The sequence below is a fragment of the Tursiops truncatus genome, chromosome 1, assembly GCF_011762595.2.
Source record: "Tursiops truncatus isolate mTurTru1 chromosome 1, mTurTru1.mat.Y, whole genome shotgun sequence".
Classification (NCBI taxonomy): domain Eukaryota; kingdom Metazoa; phylum Chordata; class Mammalia; order Artiodactyla; family Delphinidae; genus Tursiops; species Tursiops truncatus.
In genome coordinates this window covers 125640949-125658703 of record NC_047034.1, presented here as the reverse complement: position 1 = coordinate 125658703, position 17755 = coordinate 125640949, and the positions used below count along the sequence as shown (strand labels likewise).

Here is a 17755-nt window from a genome sequence, read left to right as displayed (position 1 = left end):
AAAGTAGAGGCTCTTCGAGGTCAGGTGACTTGCCCAGGTGAATCAGACTGCAAGCCTGAGCTCTTAAGCCATCACACACACCGTCAGAGGGTGCACAAGGGCTGGAGCATCCTGCCCAAAGGCCAAGGAATGGCTAACGTGACCCCCAGCCCGGGCCCCTGGCTAACACGGGATCACTAACATGGTTGACCGCAAAGACCCAGCCAGGTCCAGAAGGCGGCTACCCTCAGCAGCATTCATTTATCCACTGATGGAGCACTCCAAGGTGCTAGATACCCTTCTAGGTCCTGGGCTAGAACAACAGACCAAGAGCCTGTTCTTACAGAGCTGAGACTACAGTGCAGGAGCTCAGCACCACAGCGACAGGATAACTGGAAGGAAAACAGAGCATCCAGAGAGCTGAAAACCCACTTCACAAGGTAATAATCCACACATTTTGGAGCTCAAAAGAGAGGTTTTTGATCTTCCACTGGGGGTGGAAGATCACAGCGTCCTTTCTAGAGATTTCATGGGCCTCTTCTAAATGTGGGAACTCTGAGAAGGAGAATTTGTTGTGGTGCTGGGGTTTTCTTGGTTTTGCCTGTTTTGGTTTTTTTCTCTTTTTTTTGATGGAGATGGAGGCTAACTTTATACAGGACTTCCTCATTTGAATTTCTAAAAGCAAAAAATAAAAAAATAAGCCACACACAGTCATCTTTTCCCTCAACCAAAATTTCTCTTTCGGTGGATTTCATTTTTAAGAAGATGAAAATTAATTTTATATTAAAAAAGCATCCCAAGAGCTGACTGAGAGAGCACCTCAAAAAGAAGGGGCTGGGCTTCCCTGGTGGCGCAGTGGTTGAGAGTCCGCCTGCCGATGCAGGGGACACGGGTTCGTGCCCCGGTCTGGGAAGATCCCACATGCCGCGAAGCGGCTGGGCCTGTGAGCCATGGCCGCTGAGCCTGTGCGTCCGGAGCCTGTGCTCTGCAACGGGAGAGGCCACAACAGTGAGAGGCCCGCGTACCGCAAAAAAAAAAAAAAAGAAAAAAGAAAGATGACTCTGTGGAACTCCAACCCTGCACCCTTCGTCGAACCCTGAACTCTGGCCAGTCTCTTTACCTTGTACTTTTACTTCCCTCTTTTCTTTCACCCTGGAAATAAGAGTAGACAGCTCTCTGATGGTTAAATCAAAGGGCGAACAGGAGCCCTATTCAGCAGGTCAGCAGGTACACACACAAAAAAATGTGGCATGTATGACCTTTCAGGAGATGCATATGAAAGGAAAAATATAGATTTCTTAGAAGATTTTGCAGGAAATGCCATTGGAGTTTATATATTCTCAATCTCTCTTGTTTTTGTTTGAGAGGGAGAAATTCTAGACTAGAAGGTCATCTTCATAATGGTTTTGGAGAAGCCGCAGTTTAATGATACCATTAGCCGAAAACTATTTATAAATCAGACATTAGCAACTGGCATAAAACCCTACTTTCCACTTCTCTCGAATTTGCACTGACAATTTGGCAGCCCACTCTACCCTTGGGCCCAAAAGAGCTATCACATTCTTAAGTCTGTATTTTAGAGATTCTGACAGTGGTGTAGGCAAGAGGCTTAGCTTCAGGAGGAAAGGTCAATAAATGCCCACGGGGGGATCGGCAGGCCTGGACTGCCCACAGGAGAAGATGTACAAACAGCCCCAATCCTCTCACTCACTCACAATTCGAAAAATTTAACCAACCCTAATTACCATTTCTCATCAATGAGATTAGCAAAAATAAAAAGAGCTGACACCCTCCGTGCGTTGGGGCTATGGGGAGACAGGCCATCTGATACGCTGCTGAGCAGAGGGCAAAATGAGCCAACCCTTCCCAAGGGGCTGACAGGGCCCTGCGAGTCAGCAGTCCCGCTCCTGGGAATCAATCCTCTAGGTCCACCCGCACAAAAGCAAGATGAAACCTTTATTTGTTGCAGTGCCGTGGGTAATAGCGAAAGACTGGGAACAATTCAAAGGTCCAGCCTTAGGGGACTGGTCGAATAAACCATGCTACGTCTACACAATGGAAAACGAGCGTGCTGATAGAGATCTCCAGGACAGACTGCTAATTTTAAAAAGCAAGACACAGAACAGTATATATACCACTTTTTGTGAAAGAAAGGGGAAGCATTAAATACAAACACACACACACACACACACACACGCACACACACATGCACACTCTCGTGTGCTCGTATTTACAAGTTGCAGCCTGCAGAGAATGTGGAAAAGGCTTGGATGGGAGCAAGATTTCTCAGTGTTTACCTTTTTATATGGGGGTAAACCATATAAATACGTTACCGATTTTTTAAAAATGAAGAGGTTGTATAAACCATTTTTCACAGGAGTGTGAAGAATAGGACAATCCCAGCTTGGAAGAGACAAAGCTGAGGAGGCTTCTGGGAAACCTGGGTTGAGGCAGGTGAATTCTCACGTTGGCATCAGTAAATCAGAGGAACCTGGATCCAGAGCTCAGGAGGCGCGCATGGAGAGGTGGTCTCTGCCCTGTGTGATATCACCTGCTGGGTGTGGGTGTCCCTGAGCCCCTTGACATTTATTACAGCAGGAGAAGTCAGAGAACTGGAGGTGAATGGGAGGCAAAGGCAGAAACATGAGGATTCCCTCCCAGGCAGCATGCCAGGCACATTTATTTGCTTTCTGGATTTGGACAGTAATGGCTGAAGCATGCTGCTCATCAAATATTTATGTCAAAAAAGAGGGCAAAGCATGTGCCGGAATATTCTGCTTAATTCAACAGAGATATTCCTGAAAAGTTGAGAATCCTGGAATTTTGTAAAATCAAATCATATCATAAATGCAACAGGTAAGTTTGCTCTCTCAAGAAATTCTGTGAGGGACTTCCCTGGTGGCGCAGTAGTTAAGAATCCGCCTGCCAAGGCAGGGGACGTGGGCTCGATCCCAGGTCCAGGAAGATCCCACATGCCATGGAGCAACTAAGCCCATGTGCCACAACTACTGAGCCTGTGCTCTAGAGCCCGCGAGCCGCAACTACTGAGCCCACGTGCTGCAACTACTGAAGCCCATGTGCCTAGAGCCCGTGCTCCACAACGAGAAGCCCGCACACCGCAATGAAGAGTAGTCCCTGCTCGCCACAACTAGAGAAAGCCTGCACGCAGCAGCAAAAACCCAACGCAGCCAAAATAAAGAACGAAAGAAGTTCTGTGGGAAATCCTTATTAGGAATTGTTATCTCCTGCTAGTCCTGTTTTGGGAATCTGAGTTTGCCTGAAGAAAGCTGCATTTAACCAGCCTAAATGGGAAAGGCGTTCACGTTTCTGTACCTTTGGGCATTTTTCACAAGGTGTGGCCTCTACATAAAACAGCAGAAGGCCAAGGTCCTAAGTGCAAGCCAGCACCTCTATGCACAGAACCACTGTCTTAGCAGTTTGACCCACTAAACATGGCTGATCCTACCTGCTGTGCGGATTGCCCCTCAGGAGGGGAGCCAAGAGGAGGTTAACTCTGAGAGTCTGCTTTCTAAAGGATCAACCTGAAACAGAGGCATGCAAGCAGCAGCTGGCACTGCAAGGGACACAGACAAACCCCCTTCCTCAGCTGTCAGTGGCTTTAGCAACAAGGCTCCCCACTTCTTACCCTAAACTAGAAAAGTCTTTCTACACAAGAAGCAGCCACTCATAGGTAAATTCCAAAGGCTCCTGCAGCCAGTGTCCTTTGCATCCTGTCCCCAAGAGGAGGGCCCACAGCTGGTCAATAAACACCATGAATCCCTTTGTCCATTCCCAGGAGGCACCACTGCAGAAGCCCCGCAGGTACCAGGCAATGCTGAGCACGTTTGTTGGTGCTGGACTCAGAGTAAACAACGCCAACGACCCCTCAAGTGCTGGGCTTTACCCGCCCCTTAGGAAATGATGAACTAAAGAGGAAGAAGCCTGTCACAGGGAACACGCACCACTGAATGTGCCTTTCCTAGTAGATACCATCACTTTTACTTTTGATTAAAAAGAACACTGGCTCATCCACTTCACTGGCACACACTACAGAGAATGTGGTTTTATTCCTTCATTCCACTGGCGTTTATTAAGTACCTACTACGTGCCAGACTCAGCCAGCTCATGTCATTTTGAGGGTTATTGTGGCTGCTTATTAATCCGTGCTGCCAGACTGTGCCTTTGTGTGACTTAGGAAAAGGCCACCCCTCCAAGTGCACCAGCCTTGCAGGCTTGACGGAGTCAGAATGAAGTGCCCCCTCCTCCTGGCAGAGGCAGTTCTAGCCCAGGACACATAGTTTTTGGAGAGATCTGAGCCCCACTTAACTTCCTTGGCCAGCTAGTCTTGTGCAGTGAACAATCTGTACAAGAGTTCAAAGCAGCCCTGTCAAGAAGTCACAATCCAACTCTTCTGCTTCTTGGCCAGACATTCAACCTTCCCCTGACAACTTGTCTGAGCAGCCAATCATGACCTTACACGCCCACATGAAGCCTCATGGTCTAATGTGCAGGTCACGGTCTAACATTGCAAAAGGTCTGGGTAGTTCAGGTACAGGACAGGCACCAAGTCTGCTGGCTTCAACACTTTTCCAATTTGCCTGAGGTTCTGGTTGAATAAACCTGGTGTGATGGTTTCATATCAATAAAGTCCTCACTACGCCTCGATAAAGTCCAAGCAGCTTTTGGATCCTGATCCCTCTTTCCGTCCTTAGATTTGTTTAGCTCACACCGAGAGCTAAACTGCCATCATTCGTCTCTGAAAAGCAGGCAAACTTTGAGGTCACTGCAAGCTTGGGAATCTTAGTCAAAGGGCTCCAGTGCAGGGGGGCTAAAGGTTTCATGTCCAGTGCTCAGGGACATCTTGGCTGGTAGCATCTGTAGCTAAGTAAAAGCCTGATTATTCTACATGGGTGAAGTTAAGATTCTACCCCCACGGGCTCATGTGGGTTTGCACACGGCCATTGGGGATGAAGGCAATGCTCTCTACGTGGCACGCAAGCGCGGCGATGACCACTGATTCAGAGCCCACCCGGGGAGCATTTGTGATGACAGCAACCCAAGTTAAATCAGAACTTATGCTCCTCTTCTCAGTCAACCACGGGGATACCATGTCAGTTACGTGACACTGACTGCAAGAGGAATGGTAGTCTATTCTGTAAGAAAGCAAATGGAATATAAGGCCTCCCGACCCTCTGGCCCCAAAGTCACGTGCTTACAATCAATGAATGTGAAAAATTACAAAAGACTCTTAGCAACTGATTCACTAAAGCAGACCTAAAAGAAAATCTTCTTTGAGCTACTAATTCTCCAGCAGAGGTGAAAATATCAGAAGTCTTTTAACAGTCTACAACACCCTGGTTTTTATTATACAGTAATCCTCCAAAATACAGACCCATTAAGAGAAGACAAAAACCCCCCTTGTCAGGGGATGGCAACCAGACATGGTTTAATTTAATTTTTAATTAAATTAAAAAATTTTAAATTTTTTAAATTTTGCAAAAAAATTTCACTTTTACGACACCCAATAAAGCCTGACGCAATAAACCAGACATTTAAGTGACTCTAGAAATGATTTTCAAGAGACTGGGCACTAAATGTAATAATCCACCTAGAAGTAATCTTCAGTCAAATCACCTCCACCCTCTGCCCTGGGTCCAAAGCACCGGCCTAACCGCTCTTCCCTTTATTCCTGAGAGAGAAGCGGGGAGACAGGACCTGTCGGTGGGAGCTGGCTCTAGAGCAGGACTCAGCTGGTGGCCCCATCTCCGCTCAAGGCCCTCTTGGGGAATCCAGGCATGGGAGAGACTGACTCTACAGATCCCTTCAGGCCTGCTGGGTCTCTGAGGCAATTCTGGAAGCTTCGATTTGACTTCTATGGCTGCAGAGGGCAAGAAGCCCAATGAGCCCAATGGCAAGGCACTGGTAATACTCCTCAGGCCGGCCATCTCACCCCCAAGAGGAGCCCTCTCCTCCTGTTTCTGTTGGTTTGAGTTACAGCTTCTAAACGAAACTTCCTCCATAAGGAAGCACCTTTAGCTGGAAGCACCTCCACTGCAGCTCCCTGGCAGAGCTCCTAGTGCCCAGTATATGGAGTCAGAACAACTCTGGGTCACATCCTCATCTTGCCGCTTAGGGAGCCTCAGCTTTCTCACCTGGGCTGCTGTGAGGACTGGTCAAGATCATAAATGTAAAGGGGTTAGACTGGGGCCTAGGATGTAGAACAGCTCCATAAATGGAGTCACACGACTGTGCTGAAGGTATATTTTTTTACCTATCGAACTCTCCCATTAAACTAATGGCAGGTATGTCTTCTTTGTGACTGTCTTAGAGGCCTCTGACACGCGGCAGGTGCTGTATACACACAGCTCCTCGATGCAGGGCTGGGACATGAGGGATCTGGGAAGTGACAGTTTCCATAAAGTCAAGGTTGGTGAACTGCGTCTGCAGGCAAACCCAAATTTCAAACATCTCTTAATTAGATAAACCTGCAAACTTCCAAAAGGGCCTCTCTTTTACTGCTAAATAGTTCTCACATGTAACTCAAAGACCTTCGATTGCTATGCAAGCTGGTGTTTTTTCTAAAACAAAACCAAAATCCTGCTATTTGAAGCTAACAAAACCAGGTTTTACTGAGTAATTGTTACACCAATGGATTATCTTTTATTTTCTATACATGCTCATTGGCGAAAATATGGGGAGAAGCGCCACAATCCCACGATCCATTTGTCTGTACTTTCTTTTCTATGCATAATTTTTTTTTTTTTTTTTTTTTTGCGGTACGCAGGCCTCTCACTGTTGTGGCCTCTCCCGTTGTGGAGCACAGGCTCCGGACGCACAGGCTCAGCGGCCATGGCTCACGGGCCCAGCCGCTCCGCAGTATGTGGGATCTTCCCGGACAGGGGCACGAACCCGTGTCCCCTGCATCGGCAGGCGGACTCTCAACCACTGCGCCACCAGGGAAGCCCATAAATTTTTTTTTTATTAGTTGTAAGTGTAATAATGCACTGTAACTGGGCACACCACCCTTCCCCTACTTAACCTAACCTAGGGTGGACTTCATGGATTATCGATTTTTTTTTTCAAGTTTCTAATAAGAAAGGAAAATGGGACTGAGATCTAGGAGAATTAATTTGTTGAACAAATGAACACTGCACTCCATTTCATATTTAAAAGACACAATGAGAATTGCCTGATTGTATTCTCTTACTTCTTAAGCACTGCTTGACAGGACTATATAAATTACTGAGCCTTTTTAGATTTGGGGGAAACATTAAAATTTCATATAGTTGTTTTCCTGTTAGAAAAGTAATGTATGCTCATAACATTTAGAAAATTTCAGTAAGTAACAATTTAATGTTAATATTTGTTGAGCATAGACTATGTGTCAGGCACTGTTCTAAATGCTTTAGAGAGATTAACTCGTTTATCCCTCCCAACACCTCACTGAAGCACAGAGGTATTAAGTAACTTGCCCACACGCTACACACCTAGAAGCATGAGCCTGGAATCCATCACTATGCTATGATGTTCTAAGAGAGAAAAGAATCAATAATTTATTCAATCGAGTCCTCCGCTGCTTCAGAGTATAATGTCATAGGCAAGAAGTGATTCATAATAATACTGTACCCTTTACAGTTATTTAAAAATATTATAAGCATGATCTGAGTCCCTGTGGAACAATTAGTAAATGAGAAGTCATCTGTGGCACAAGCCACGATTCCAACTGGCCCAATTCTATGCACCTGACATGCATTAAGAAAACAACAGACACGTAAAAGGGTTTGTTTTCAAGATGGAAGCATTTTTTAAATTTTGCAAATGAGTCAATGACATGATGAGTAGATTCCCTGAATTAATGGAACACCCAGTCTCACAAAAGTTTACCATCAGTCACAACGCTTTTACAATACGTTTATGAAATGCCGCTAGTCCTTTCTTAAACACTTTTTTAAAAAATATTTATTTATTTATTTATTTTTTGGTCTCCGTTGCTGCATGCGGGCTTTCTCTAGTTGCGGCGAGCGGGGGCTACTCTTCGCTGCCGTGCACGGGCTTCTCATTGAGGTGGCTTCCCCTGTTGAGGAGCACAGGCTCCAGGCAGCGGGCTTCAGTAGTTGTGGCGTGGGCTCTAGAGCGCAGGCTCAGTAGTTGTGGCACACGGACTTAGTTGCTCCACGGCATGTGGGATCTTTCTGGACCAGGGCTCGAACCCGTGTCTCCTGCATTGGCAGGCGGAATCTTAACCACTGCACCACCAGGTAAGTCCCCCTAAACACTTCTTGAGGCTTATCTGTTAGCACTGGACATCAGTACGTGAAAAATAACTGTATACTCCAGGTCACATTTTTTTCATACTTCAATTAAAAATCATACTAGGTAAAAGACAAATATTTCTGTTTCTGTTTAACGTCCTACCCAGGGCTAATAAGCATGACTATTTTAAATATAAATTCTCTTCAAAGTTAAAATATGAGTAATGAAATGATTGTCTGGCTCTAAAAATATTATACGACTGTAACTTCACACTAAAAACGCATTAAAACTGTTACTCCAGTAATCATAATTATTCATACCACTGTGGTAGAAACATGACACACATATGTAAACAACTATTTTAGATATTTTAGACAGATAGATGGATAGACATCTTGCTCTGTATATCTATAAAACCAGGTAACTTCTTTGGAATTTAATTGCTCTAGCATTCCAGAAGCTTTATCTACCTACCTATCTACCTACCTACCAATCTATCTACCTACCTATTTATCCATCTATCTATAAAATCAGGTACCTTCTTTACCTGATTTATTTGCTCTATCCAGTGTTTCCAGAAGGTTCAAACTGACATCTTTTAATGTATCCAATAGCCGGCTGCTGGTCAGTAGATGAAATGTCTAATAATTCTGAACATTATCTGTGTATTAGGTGCAAAATGTTTTCCAAAGACTGTTTCATATACTTTCATAAAAACCCTCAAGACAGAGACCACTATCATCCTCATTTTACAAATCAGACTGAAACGGTTAAATAACTAATATTCCCATCCACATCTGTCACACCAAAACCATACCTCAAACCACTGTTAGGCTGCTTCTCTTCCAAATCAGACTCCAGAAAAAATTGACTTCCACAACTTGCCTCCCTAAATTAAGCTTAAGCTGACATATAAAACTTAAAAAAAAACACCCAATAAAAATCCAACACAATAAATGACATAATTCCAAATCTGAAATTTTCTTCTCTCAGAAAGAGGTAAACAAAACTAATCTGATATTAGCTAGCCAGTTCTTCAAGTGTTTCGACTACGCAGATTTTGCTGTCACGACATGACGACCACCCACGTCCTTCAACAAGTGACAACGTAAGCCCAACACCGCAAATCTCATTAGAGAGCTTTCAAATGAGACTGGAGCTTGTGACATTGAAAATTTTTAGAGTATTAATCTGTCCGGTTTCTTGTGAAACACAGATCCACATTTTTATGTATTTCTACACAAAGCTAAATGCTGTCCAGATTCAACACCTTCCTGAATTACCTGGGTTAAAAACAGTAAAAATACAACTGCATTTTTTTTTATAAGGCCTAAAGACGCAGCCCTTAGATTCTTCAGCATTTTTTGGACTTAAACCAGGGTTTTATGGTGTTAGTTTACCGTTAGAGAAGGCAAAGAGACTGAACGGTTGATCCCAAAGTCCTTTTATCACTTAAGTCTCTGTAAAACGTTTGATTACTTTAAAAAATTATGTGTGAATCATGTTTGTTTATTGAAAACAGGTCTTGCTGACACATATACTTTTTTTTTTTTTTTAAAAGAATCAAAACAGCTCCTTACTTGAATGTGACTGTTTTGGCAACAGTTAAACGCAACCCCGTCATTCTAGCGCTGCTGGCCTTCCTGGTTCTCCTAGGTGAGGGCCGCCATCCTGCGATAATTTACACGCAGGGCTGCGAAGCACCAGCAATGGTGCAGTGTGGTGACTAGCACTTTCAAAACAATGCCAAACTCGGCTTTTAAAGTAGAGAACACACAGACACAGTCCCTACCTCTGACAAGGTCCAAAAGATTCCTTATAGACAGTCTATTCAGACGAAGCTACAACAGCCCCAGGAAATATAAAGTGTCCACAAAGACAGTAGCGGGGCGGGGGAGGAAACAACTGATGGGAAGGAAGCTAATCATGTGAAGTTTGCCCAACTCCACAAGGTCTAATACATTCCGGTTTGTTTCCACTCAAAGCAGCCATTAAACGTGCCCTGACACGTGGGCGCGGGGGACCTCCCTTCTCCCCGGTTTTTGGCCATTTCCTTCTCTGTGCACTTGTTTGTATACAACCTCGCCCGGACAGGGGTGACCACAAGATGACAGGCCTCGGCAGTTCCTTCACTCAGATTTCTAGCTGCCCAAAGTTTCACTCCACGGCGGGGTTTTAACGAGAATCACGGGGTCCTTTTCGAAAGTTATGAATGGTTTAAGTCAAGTTTACAAGACACAAATGGAAGGCGAGGGACAAGTGAGTGTCGGACGACTTCAGTGACAGCGTTTTAGAATTAGCTTTAATTGATATGCCCTAGTTAAAATTTAAAAAAAAAAGTCACTCTGATCCACGCAATAAGTGTCAGGGCAGTACTTTTTAAAATCACGCAAGACTCACGTCTGAGTCTTGACCGCCTCATACCATCCGCAAATACAGTCTCCAGGCCACTCACTGCTCGGGGGTCCCTCGCGGGATGTGTGATCTGAGTCGTCGCTGTGACCCGCTATTTCCCCGCCAGACCCCCAGCGCTGAGCGGGTTCCAGGTCTGCGCACACGCCGCCTAGTCCCCAGAAAGAACGGAAGAAAGTAGGGAAGAGGGGCGTGGCGCCCCGGTCTCCCCCAGTTGTCCGCCCTCCTCCCGAACCTGGCACCACCGCAAGCACGAGCGGGGAACGCCGGAGCCTTCCAGCCCCAACCCGGTGCGGGGCGCACGGCCGCGGGCAGACCAGGAAGCAAGCGAGCGAGCTGGGAGACCTCTCCTCCCACTCCCGCCCTCGTCCCGGGGGCCGCGCCCCCAGCCCTGGCCCCGCAGGGCCCCTGGCTTCCTGCGCCCTCCGACCGCCGCCCGTCGAGGGCGAGAGCGCGGTCTGTCTCCGGGTCTCGGCGTCCCTTGCCCTCCCTCCCCCATCCCGGTCTCCGGCGCCCAGTGCCCCGACCAGTCCCCGCCCTCCGGGACACTCTTTCCTCCTTCCTTCCTTCCTCCGTTCCCTCCCTCCATCTCGCTTCCCAGCACCGGGAACTCGGAGGCGGCTCCCGAACTGGCCAGCCGACGCCCCGCGCTGCGCCCCTGTCCCCTCGGGGACCGGACCCGCCACCTGCGCCCGCCGCTCGGTGCTCACTCGCCTGCCGGTGCGCTGCCCCTGCCGTCACCGCCGCTGCCGGGGACTCTGTCTCTAAGGGCTCCTGGAGACGACTCCGACCTCTCCTCCTGCTGCTCCTCCGGGCGGGCGCCGGCTCCGCCTCGCTCGGGTAGGCGGGGCGGACAGCCCGACGGGCGGGGCGGCGGCAGCCTCGGACTCCTTCCTCCAGGCCCGGCCCTCCTCCCTCCTGCCCAGACGCCCTGGCTGTTCCCTGGTTCGGCCGCCGAACCCGCGTCAGGTCTGGGCCGGCAGAGGGGAAGAGTTGGGAGCGTTGAAGTCTTGCAGACGGCTGGCTGCCTTGGACACCCCCAGTTTCCCTTCCCCGACTTCCCCGTAGCCTTGAAGTTCAAGGATTCTCGGGCCGCCCCACTTCACAGCCCTCCACCGGGTCGCTCTGACTCCTGAGAAGTTTCCTTCGCGTGCGAACGCTCGAACGCTCGGCAACTCTTAAGCCAGCCGTCCCTTAGGCCGCCAATACGCACGCCGCCAACCCCCTACACAAAAGTTAGGCTCTGCTCCAGGAATTTCTTAAGAAAACAGTCACAGTAAAATTTAAAGGGCCCTGGGGCCACAGAGAGATTTTGCTTTCCAGAAAATGGAGCTATAACTGCGGATTGTTGAATTTTTAGTACATCCACTCATCATGTGCATCCCCTCCATCTCTCGCCGTGAGATTTGTGTTTCCGAACGCCCAGTACCTGGTAGAGTTCTGCTTAATGAATGGATTCAGGGTGGGGTAGTTTGAAAAGCCACTTCTGTTTCCACAGACTTCTGACTATTCGTATATAGAGCCATTCAATGAACACTCATTGAGCACCTGCTGTGTGCCAAGCATTGCAATAATGGTGATTGGAGAGACACAACGATGAATCAGACGGGGGACTCACCCTCAAAAAGTCCAGAAAGAGTCCAGAAAGAGTCAAAAAGTTGGATGTGCAGAAATCTTACCACTCAGTGGACTTCTTGCAGGTTCCAAGGTATCTGCTTTCTTGTTTGACAGGGTGGAGATAAAAGAGAAGGCCAAAGTAGCTCACTTAAAACCAGTGTGGGCAGAGTCCAGACTTGAAATGGAGTCTTAAAGCGTTGGTGAAGGATGTCTGTGAGTTGAGTTTCACCAACTGAGGAGAAGTGAGGCCTAGGGAAGCCAGGAGCCAAGGATTGCAGTGAGGACATTATCTTCACTCTTTCTTCCCTCCTGACCCCTGCTCAAGTATCATTCTCAGTGAAATCTTTTGACCAGGCTGTAGAAGGGGTACTGCGGGTATAGGAAGTCTGTGGTTGGATGCTTTGCCCCAGGACTGTGATTCTTGCAACCTGTGGATGGCGGTAGCTGTTGGTGTGCAAGCCACAGGCTGCCAGGGGAGCTCTTTATTCCCCGCTTGGTACAGTAGCAGGAAATGCTTGACTGATTCACAGACACTGACAGTTCCATGAATACACTCTAAACAGAGCAGCCTGATGCCAGCTGGGACTGAGACCATCATACACTGGAGTTTGTATCTTTTGGCCACAGACTACAGAATCGACTCCTATAGCCCCACCACTGATTTGCACTTCTGGAGCCCTTTATCGTCTAGTAAATGCTTTCATGTATGTAATTCTCATCTGGAAACTGAGGCACCAAGAATTGAAGGGGTTTATTGAAGCTTTTCTAATTTAGTGCTATTCAAAGTGTGGTCCACGGAACAATGACCATCTGGGAACTGTTACCCATCTGTAATGGGATAAGCACAGAAATTGAAGGTGAGCATGTAAAAACTTTTATAGCAATTTGAGTAATTTTCTGCCTGTTGAAATTAATAATAAAAGATGGCCTTGTATTCTGTATGTTTCTTTCATTTTTCTCGTTATCCATTTTGTATTTATCATGTTGGATAAAAGCATCAGCCTGCAACAGATTGAAAAGAAAATCCCACAGATAGTTTGAGATGCACTGATCTAGTCAAGAGCAAGGCAAGAAAAATAAGAGCTAACACTTTCATGGCAGATGTTGCTTTAAGTGCTTAACATATATTAACTCTATTAATCCAACCCTAGCAGGTAGGCTCAGAGAGGTTAAGCCATGCAATCCAAAAGTGGCAAAGCCAGAATTCAACCCAAGGGGTCTGACTCCAGACTGTGCTTTTACCCACGACCCTGCATCCAGTCGTTCTTTTACCCACGACCCTCCATCCAGTCGTTCTTTCTGCTCTGTTGTGTCCAAACTTCAGTCATTCACATTTCATCTACATATCACTGGGCCTCCTATATGATTTTTTTAATTTATATTTTTGATTGACTTACTTTTGTTATTTCTTACACATAGCATGCTTGCTGTTAGTAATCTCACCTGTGAAATCATGACTTTGATGAGCTAGCATCAGTCTCTTACTCTAGATCACATCAAAGTAGATGCTTAACACCAGCAGTTGCTGTCAGTGTTCTGCCGTATCCCCTCTGATCCTTCTCCAGTTTCGTGCACACTGGCTCCAGGTGTGCATTCATTCCCATCACCTGATCCTGGCACCTGGGACTGAGACCATGATACACTGGAGTTTGTATCTTTTGGCCACAGACTGCAGAATCGACTGGCACCTGCATGTCATTGTCAGAACACCACCCTCAGCTGCAGGATTTACTTTGCTGGCTCACAGGGCAGCTGGAAGTACCTGGGAATTGATGTTCCCCCATCCCCGCCTCAACCTTTAACCAGTGACTAAGGACTATGGCCACATAAATACGCCAGTTCCTTTGCTCTCAGTTGGAACAACTTCAGGGTGAATCTCCACTGCCTACAGGGCTCCCTACGAGATTGAGCGAAATTCTCTCCCCACTTCTGTGGGAACTGATGCCACATTCTTGCTTGTCCTTCTTACCCTTCCGGGACCTACTTCCCACTCCCCCACCTAGGAACGCATCCTAATCAGGACCAACTATATAATTTGCAGAGCCTGATACAAGATTTAAAAATGCTCATAAATCATTAAGAATTTCAAGATGGCAACAACTATTAAACCAAGTATGGGGGACATGTGTGACTACACACGTGTGTGACTTTACAGGCTGCACAACAATGATTTAGGCCTGGATGCTAGTAAGTCATTTTCACTTTTCTTCTTTTAAAAAAATAAATTTGTTTATTTATTTTGGGCTGCGTTGGGTCTCCATTGCTGCACGCGGGCTTTCTCTAGTTGAGATGGACGAGCGGGGGCTGCTCTTTGTTGCAGTGCATGGGCTTCTCACTGCAGTGGCTTCTCCTGTTTCAGGGCACGGGCTCTAGGCGCACAGGCCTCAGTAGTTGTGGCTCGCGGGCTCTAGAGTGCAGGCCCAGTAGCTGTGGCGCACGGGCTTAGTTGCTCCGCGGTATGTGGGATATTCCCAGACCAGGGCTCGAACATGTGTCCCCTGCATTGGCAGGCAGATTCTTAACCACTGTGCCACCAGGGAAGCCCTCACTTAAGTTCTTATCTCAGGGTCTGCTTCTGGAGAATCCCAAGCTAAGATAACAACTATTAAAGTAAAAGCCAGCGCATTCAAGTACTACCAAAATTATCTTGTATAATACACTGGTGGTCAGCATCCCACACCTTGGGAGCCCACCTTGTAGAAGGGTGGGTCATGTCAAGTTGTACAAAAAGAGCTTGAGCCACAGGAAGAGGTATAGCCGTTGAGAATGGTTTAGGTTAACAAATGATGGGGCAGAAAACGTGGGTTTTCTTCTCAATTCTGACATGGAATGATACACAAAGTGTGAATTTGGGTGGTATCTTAGATTGAGTTACCTGGAAACATACCTTGCATGAAGAAGACTTATGGGTGAGTGGTTAGAAAGATACACCTGTAAGGAAGCAAGGCCGGCAGGATAGGGCAGAGGACAAGGATGCCTCTCAACATGGTTACAGCTGGACCTGCAGTCCAGGGGGGACTGGAGGCAGGTGGTTCTTTAGAAATGGACCGTATTGAGTCCAGTGTATTGGACTTTTGTATCTCCATATCCTGTACTCCTGGGAAGAGGTGTTGCATTAGGCAAAGCAGTTCATTAAGGGTAATGCGCACTGATGGACACAGCTGTGAGTGGTCAAGAACCAATATTCCCAGCAACTCGGGAACAGGTGTGTCACCCCTGAACAGGGGGTCTGGGAGAAGCTCCAGAGTATACACTATAGGTGGGTTATCTCCAAGGTCTCACTTGGGCTTATAGTCAGTCATAACTGGCATTCTCAGCCCATCCCAGGAGGACCTGACCCCTTGGTCTTCCATGTAGCACCTGGGCAATGCTTGGTTGCATTTTGCCTTCTTTATACTATGAACCTATTTAACTTCCAATTTGTTCTTTCTCCAGACTTCTTCAAAACTCTTTTTTCTTTCCCTTTCTGTTTTCTGCTCCAACTGTCTTCCACCCTCCCATGGCACTCGAGACAAATCAATCAATCAATCAGTTGCTTATGAAAGAGTGACGGTGTCGTGAAGTAAAATTTTATGCACGAGGCAAGACCTTTGAGATTAAGTCCTGGCTTTGCCACTAACAATCTGTGTGAATTTGGAGCAATCATTTCACCCTACTGGGCTGTGGCTCGTCCTTAAAATAAAGAGATTTACAATGGTCTCTAAAGTCCCAATTCTATGAAATTTAAACATTTTTTAAAAGATGGCTTTCTCTGCTATATAATCCCTTATAAAGCAAGCAAGAGAAATGGTTTTAGAACTCAGGACAGCTGATTGTTTTTAAATTAATTACAATTCGTTGGTGAAGCTCTTCTTCTATGAACTTCTACTCAATAGTCAATAACAACACCCTAACTAAAGGCTCGGTCAGAAGGAGATGGGGAAAGAGGAATGAAAGAAATGAGGCAAATCAATCAGTCTGTTGGCGATCAGGTCTCCACAGACTTCACAACAATTTATCTGGGATATCAGCGTTGCTTCCTAAGGATTTTATTTCTTCTAATGCACATGGCCACACTCTTTGCCTGAACCTGCCCTAAAAGTTATGAAGAGAGCTTCCTCCTTTTGAATAGGTTACCTGGGTAAGTTTTTCACAAACTGGTTTTTCTGCTCAGTCAGAGGCTGTCATCTTCTCATGTAGAAGTTAGGTCAGGGAAAAGCACCCACAGTCTTGGAAATCCCCAAGTAACTTGTTGAAACACGTATCAGCAGAGGCAGGAGCTATGACCCAAACTGCGACTACAGATCAGTAGATAGTTCAATGCAGTTCCACCCTCAAATGGATGGAAGCCTCCAGAGGCCTGGGTGGGAGTGGCCCAAAATTGAGTCACTAACTCAAGTTAGTTGATTACTAACTCAAAATTAGCTTTCTGGCTTATTACAGAGCTAGGCTCTCTAGCTCTGGAGAATGGAAGTCCCCAGACACTGTTGTATAGAGGTCAAATGTGTGGGCTCAAGAATGAACAAATTTCCCATCATTGAAGGGGTTCAACCAGTGGTCAACTAGGAAGTAGAGATGTAGATGTTATCAAGGGAAGCAACCCAAACGTTCACCAGGGGAGATATATTACCTCCATCTAAAGCACTCTGTGAAAAGAGGTAGATCTAAATATATTCACATGAAAAGATGCCCCAAATATATTTTTGAGCATAGAAAGCAAGTTACAGAAGACCATGAATAGAATTTCCCACTCATGTATAAAAAAAGCATACACACACAAGCACAAATGTCTGTATGAGTATATCTGCAGTGATGTTTGGCAAAATGTTAAAAGTGATTTTATCAAGGTGGTAGGGTTTTGGGTAACCTACACTTTTTTTATATTGCATGAATTTTTTTTTTTTTTTACCACGAAAGTATAGCCTTTCTTTGAATAATGTGAGGTTTTTCCCCATACTAGAAATATATCTCTTTTCATATTATAAAAAGAAGAAAAAAGGCATTGTGTTGACCAGCAGTTGGCAAACTATGGCCAAGGGGGGCAGACCATCGACCATCTGTTTTTGTGAATAAAGTTTCATTGGAACACCACCACACCCATTCATTTATCTATTGTCTTTGGCTGTTTCTACTTACAGAGCTGAATGGTTATGACAGAAACCTTATGGGTCACAAGGCCTAAAATATGTATCTGCCTCTTTAGAGTTGTGGTAACCCCTGGTGCAGACAATTAGACTAGAAAACTTTTTCAGTATGGCAAATTGCAGCCTAGATCTTACTAGTTCTTCAGATTTTAACATATCTGACAAAACCCAAACATGGTCTGTATATTTTAAAGTACCTCCCAGTTCTGAGTAGTGATTAGGATAGCGCAGCAAAGAGACGACACATACTTTCCTTCTTCCTCCCCCTCCTTCCTTTCCTTCTTCTTTTCCTTCTGCTCCCCTTTTTCTCTGTCTGTTCCTCTTGCTGCTCCTTCCCATTCTTCCAATGAGATAGGGTAAGCAACGTGTTC

General features: G+C 46.1%; 1 protein-coding gene across 10 annotated transcripts in view; it reads right to left on the bottom strand.

The window, feature by feature from the left end:
• GNG12 (G protein subunit gamma 12) overlaps positions 1-12428 on the bottom strand; it is a 125201-nt gene extending 112773 nt beyond the window's left edge. The window contains exons 1-2 of one of the 10 annotated variants that reach the window (XR_012324363.1): positions 11359-12428; positions 10633-10795 (exon numbers count right to left, since the gene is read on the bottom strand). The gene's annotated coding sequence lies outside the window, so the exon portion shown is untranslated. Of the gene's footprint in view, positions 1-10632; positions 10796-11330 lie in introns of all 10 variants that reach the window. The other 9 variants (XR_012324361.1, XM_033865175.2, XM_073788527.1 and 6 more) reach the window with 9 other exon arrangements.
• Between the last annotated feature and the right edge of the window lie 5327 nt (positions 12429-17755).